Source organism: Triticum dicoccoides, chromosome 2A (genome assembly GCF_002162155.2).
Source record: "Triticum dicoccoides isolate Atlit2015 ecotype Zavitan chromosome 2A, WEW_v2.0, whole genome shotgun sequence".
In the NCBI taxonomy this organism is placed as follows: domain Eukaryota; kingdom Viridiplantae; phylum Streptophyta; class Magnoliopsida; order Poales; family Poaceae; genus Triticum; species Triticum dicoccoides.
The window spans coordinates 784,932,951-784,938,927 of record NC_041382.1 but is presented as its reverse complement, the minus strand read 5'-3'; positions in this window follow the sequence as shown (position 1 = coordinate 784,938,927).

Genomic DNA, 5,977 nt, shown 5'->3' with positions numbered 1-5,977 from the left:
TCTAGCGATGACTACAAGCACTGAAGCGAGCCGAAAATTTAACTAGAAACGGACTTTAGCAGAGCTGGAGAAGAGCAAAGTGGAGGTGTGCGAAATGATTGAGGCGAGGCCAGGTGTAGTAAAAACAAGACGATGCGTTCAATCGAAATGTAACAAGCAGCAGTACTTGGTTGAGATGACCAACACCGTAAGATCACCGTAAGCAGAACTTGGATGGACCATCTAGTGGTGCGCTTTCGTCGGTTGCCATGCATGGACGGAACCGATTGATTGTCGTGCACAAATCGTTCGCAAAGTGTAGTGCCATGACAGGTGGTCACTAGTGTAGAACCGGGCAATAGCACCGGTTCGTAAGGCCCTTTAGTGCCGGTTTAGGAACCGGCACTAAAGCCCCCCCCCCCCCCTTATTACCGGTTCAGCATGAACCGGTGCTAAAGGACAACCACGTGGCACGAGCCAGCTCCGGGGGCCGGGAGCCCTTTAGTACCGGTTGGTACTAAAATGTTTGGGGGGTTTTTGGTTTTATGATTTCTTTTTCATTTAATTTTGTGTTTTCCATTTTAATTCTTTTTCGTTTGCTGGTATTTTACGGTACTAAACATTGTACACGTTATGCATATATATATATATATATAAATAGAATTTCTAGTAGAACCAATCATATATATATCATCAATGTCTCATAAACCATATTAATTCACACATACACACATGTATAGCTATATACAATTTCTCCTACATATGCATGTTGCCTTCGAAGCCAGTGGCATTAGCCTAATTGGTGCCTTCGGAGCACGATGACAATTGGAAGTGGTTCATGGGGCGGGCGGTAGCGGATAATAGTATTCTCCCTTCGGATTTATGACCTGGTCGAGCAAAAATCCCGCTATTTTCTCTTGAAGTGCTTCTACGCGCTCCGTTTCTAGGAGCTTGTCCCGCACCTCTTTGAACTGTTAAGAAGGAGATCAATATGCATGTGTATTAGTTGTGTGACTAGATATCAATAATGGTGTAAAAATTGTGAATAGTGTTCTGACAAGCGTACCCATTCCTGTCTTTGAGATCTGCTCCTTTCGGACACCATCATGCGAATGTTCTCGCAAACGCAGAATGCACACAGATCAGTCCCCTGCGCCTGCTTCAGGGCCTTTATTACAAGAATGGAATTTAATTTGATCAGATAATAATTAATCAAGCATGATAATTAAAGAGATGGCAGCTAGCTAGCTAGCTAGCTAGTACTACTTAATTACTTACCTTGGATCGAAACCATTTCAGCTTTGGTTTCCATTCGCCTTCCGTGACGCTGATGAACCTTGCCCAAGCCTTGCCCGCCGACAAAGAAAATGAATAAAGGGGTTATTAAATAGTTCATATCATGAAATGACGAATTACTAAATAGGCCGAGATATATAGTTAATAATGATTGAAATTACCTGTTGACTATCCCATACAAGATGTTATAGTCACTTTGTTTTTTAAGTAGCGAGTCCAGTATTTCAACTGTTCCGGCGTCAACTTTAATGATACACAAGATTCAGTGAAATCTGCATGCATACACGTTTGCATGTCTTAATTAAGCGAGCATATGTAAGAAAAAACATGTAGCTAGCTAGCTAGTAGGCAAAAATAGAGAATTTGTAGTACAAGAAAGTGTGACCCACTGGAAGTTGTAAGGAAGTAATATATCTTCATTGTATTTGAGGCGCTTCAAGAACTCTAGCATGCTGTCCTCTACCTCTTTTTCTTGATGCTTGTTCATTTTCCATGTGTATTCATTAACGGTGTTTGGGTCAATGAACCCAATGCCATAGCGTCCACCTTTTCTCATTTCATACATCTTCATCCTGCATAATACCACAGAAAAGAATATAGTGAGGATAATTACAGGTAATGATTGATCAAAAGGATCACTACAGCTAGCTTGAGACTTAAATTACAGAAAGAAATCACTTACAGACAATAGCAACTGACGATAGATTTGTCGAGTGCGTCTTGATTGTATAACTGAAATAGTTCAGGATACTCAACGGCCACAACTTTCTCATGGTAGTAATCATCCTTCTTGACATTCACCATGAGGGACTCTCGATTGGATCTCTTGGTAATGTCCATGTACCATTGATGCAATTCATACATTCTCGTTGGGAGCTTGTTGACATCTTCTGGCTCGACCAAAGGTTGGCCCCGGACATATTTCCGTTTTATTTCCTCCTCTGTAATCCCAGGCATGTCCTCGATCTCGAAGAGTTGTCCAACAGTGATCTTGAGTTCTTCAGCCTGCATTATATGCTCCTGGGTTATTACCACATCACCCACCTCGGGAACGTAAACTGTTTGGCCACAATAATATTGGGCGCGCGTACTGTCACGTGTTGTTGGCGGCACAACAAGCGGGGGGATCAATTGCGCCGCCTGTTTTCCTAGCTGGGCAACGGTTTTCCCGCATTTTTTCACAGCTGTTTGTTGTTTGCTCGAGCTCGAGCTCGCCTCCTTCTGTAGACGTCGTTGATGTAACTTCCTGATGTGGCGCTCATAGTCTGTGTCAACAGGCTTAGGAGCTGGTGGTTGAGCCATACGGATGAAGTGGTCAACTACTTCCACAGGCACTTTCTCCCTTGGCGGCGGTGGCGATTTCGGTCCAAAATGGGCGTCGAGTCCTGCCTGCACTACGGCATTGGTTTGCTCCTCGGTCCTGTCGTAAGCCCTCACAGGAAGAGGAGTAGTGAGGTTTGGACCATATTTATATCGCTTGCCTCCGCATGTACTTCCTGTACTATGACCTCGACTCGTACCGCTACGCACCATAGCTGCGGGGTGTCTCTTCTGCGATTGCTGAGGCGGCGGAGACGGCTGACGGGGCTGAGTTGGACGAGGAGGAGTGGCCTCAAGCTGTGCCGGACTTGCAGTGGCCTGAGGTTGTGCCGGACTTGGAGGAGGAGTGGACGTCTGACGCTGTGTCGGACTTGGAGGAGGAGTGGCCTGACACTTTGCCGGACTTGGAGGAGGAGGAGTGGCCTCACGCGTTGGTGGACTTGGAGGAGCGGGAGTCTGCTGACTCGGTGGCAGACTTCGACGAGGAGTCGGGTGACGCGGTGTCGGTGGCCTTCGAAAGATGATGCAATCCTTTCTCCATAGGATGACACGATGTATGGCCTCTCCCAATGTGTGCTCGTCGTCACCTCCAGGAATGTCAAGCTGTAGCTCCGAATATGGGTCCACCACCTCATCAACCAAGACACGGGCATAGCCCGCTGGAATCGGGTTGCAATGGAAGGTTGCCTCGGGGGAATTTGAAAAAGCAACGGCGTCCGCCACCTTCATGGATATGTTCTTCATTTTGAAGTGTAGCTCGCAGTTAGTGTTCTTCGTGATGTCATCCACGGGGTATCTATCCAGCACTACTGCGTCGCCCGGGCCCGGGGCGGAACCCACGCTGCTTCTCAGCATGGATGGGGCGGTGGTATCCAATGTTGGATCATCCGCTAGCTGCTGCAGATGCTGAGACCCCCTTTGCTGGCTAAGTGAGTCGATCTGCTCCTGCTGCCGCTGGAATTTAGCTGCCAATTCCGCTTGACTTGCTTCTAGGCCTTGAAGGCGTTCATAGTCCCGCTTCCTCTGCTCCTCCTCCATCTTCCTCTTCTTCTCCTCCGCAATCTTCTTTCTCGCACGGGTTCTGTAGTCGGCGTTCCAGTCCGAAAACCCCTCATACCACGGAAGAGCGCCCTTGCCTCGTGTTCTTCCCGGGTGTTCAGGATTTCCCAGGGCACGCATAAGCTCGTCATTCTCTCTGTTGGGCTGGAACACCCCCGATCGAGCCTCTTCTATTGCAACAAGTAGCGCATCGTCGGCTCCGTTCAGACATGCCTTCGTCGAAACATTGCCTGTCTTCGGGTCCAACTCCCCCCATGCGCATAGAACCAAGTCCTGCACCTGGGGGGCCAGCTCTTAGTAACTGGAGTGACACTTGCATCCTCCATCTCTTTCTCAGACTTATCCCACTTAGGCATTGCCACCACGTAGCCACCTAGCCCCAGCTTATGGAACTTATCCTTTTTTTCGGCATTCTTCTTTTTTATTCTCGACCGTTCCTTAGCTAATTCTGAATCCTTGAATTTCACGAAATCATCCCAATGAGCACTTTGATTCTCTAATATCCCCTCGAATACTGGAGTCTTCCTTCCTCCCTTGACGTACTTCTCCCACGTCGTTCTCTTGTGGTTCTTGAATGCAACCGCCATCTTCCTAAAAGCAGCGTCCTTGACTTTCCGCACATCTGCTTCTGTGAAATTATCTGGTAGGGTGAAATGTTCCATGAGAGTATCCCAAAGCAGTTTTTTTATTCTCGTCGACAAAAGTAACATCTGGACGTGGCTTTGCTGGCTTTCTCCATTCTTGAAGGGAGATCGGGAGTTGGTCCTTCACAAGAACTCCGCACTGACGAACGAACTTGTCCGCAATCTTCTTAGGCGCTAATGGTTCGCCATTAGGTTTGAATGCCTCGATATTGTACTTTACGCCCTCCTTCAACTTTTTGTTCGGGCCTCGTTTCGTCCTTTTGCGTGAAGATTTGCTCGATCCAGATGGCTGAAAGAAGAAAGATTGATTCGTTAATATATCTTCAACTCATTTAAAACATGCGATGATCACCAGATTCCTGCTTATATAAATATATATACCTCTCCGGTGTTTGTTGTTTCAGGATCAACATGTTCTTCGTCGTAGTTCATGACTTCATCTTCTCGGTCGTCGCGATCGAATATCATATCACCCTCTCCGGTGTTGTTTAGAAATTCGGAGCCGTCAAAATCTTCTTCATTCTGATCATCATCTGGCCCGCGTATGATATCGAACATGGTCTGTTCTCTCTCTCTGTCGGTATTGTCCGCCATAGCTTTTATTTAACTATGCCAAAAGAAATATAAAACAATTTAGTATAATCTCGAATAATAGATATAATCTCGAATACATCGTCTCGAATAATAGATATAATCTCGAATACATCGTCTCGAATAATAGATTTAATCTCGAATACATCGTCTCGAATAATAGATATAATCTCGAATACATCGTCTCAAATAATATATATAATCTCGAATAAATCATCTCGAATATTATATATTGAATACATCACTAGCTAGCTAGCTAGCTAATAAAGATCGAATACTAGAGAGTAATCTAGGCGGTGGACAACCAAAGTGAAGGAACCATCACTAGATCATAGCTCGGGTGATCTCCCCAAAGAACCTGCCATGTATTGGAGAACCTGACGTCCATAGCAGCCATGTAGCGATGGACGTGCTCGTCCTCCTCCCTGACACGGTGACGTACCACCTCCGGCGGGGCCGGCTCCCTCCGCACCGAAAGTGGCCCACGCGAATGCCACCAAAGGAGATGAGGGTCGACGACGGGACCCGGGGCCGGGTTCCTCACCAAGCGTCGCGCCCCTGAAGGTAGCACCTCCCAGTGCCAGCCCGGCGGAGCCCAGTCCCGGACATGAGTCCTCTGAAGCAGGACGTCGTCGCGAACGGGTCGACGGCGAGGATGCGGGCCGGGCATCGTCGACAACAAATACTATATGCAAATGTAACACTAATTATGCTATCATTGCATATGTCAAAATTCTATATGCTATTTCATACTAATTAAGCATCTAACACTAAAAACAGAAAAAACAACTTCTATACATCCATTAAAAACAGAGAAACAACATTATATAAAAAAATTCCATACTAATTAAACACTAATTATATCCATCTAACATGCATTCATACATATATACTAGTGAAAAAATAATAATCTGAAAAATCTAAACTAATTAAACATACAAAATACGTATATACTAATTAACTTAAGGAAATGTGCGTGTGTGTGTGTTCATCATGCATGCTTGTGTGTGTGTATGGGCTCGGGGGGGCGGCGCCCATGGTGGCCACCGGGGGCGAGGGAGAGGGGTTAGAGGGGGAGAGCTCACAGC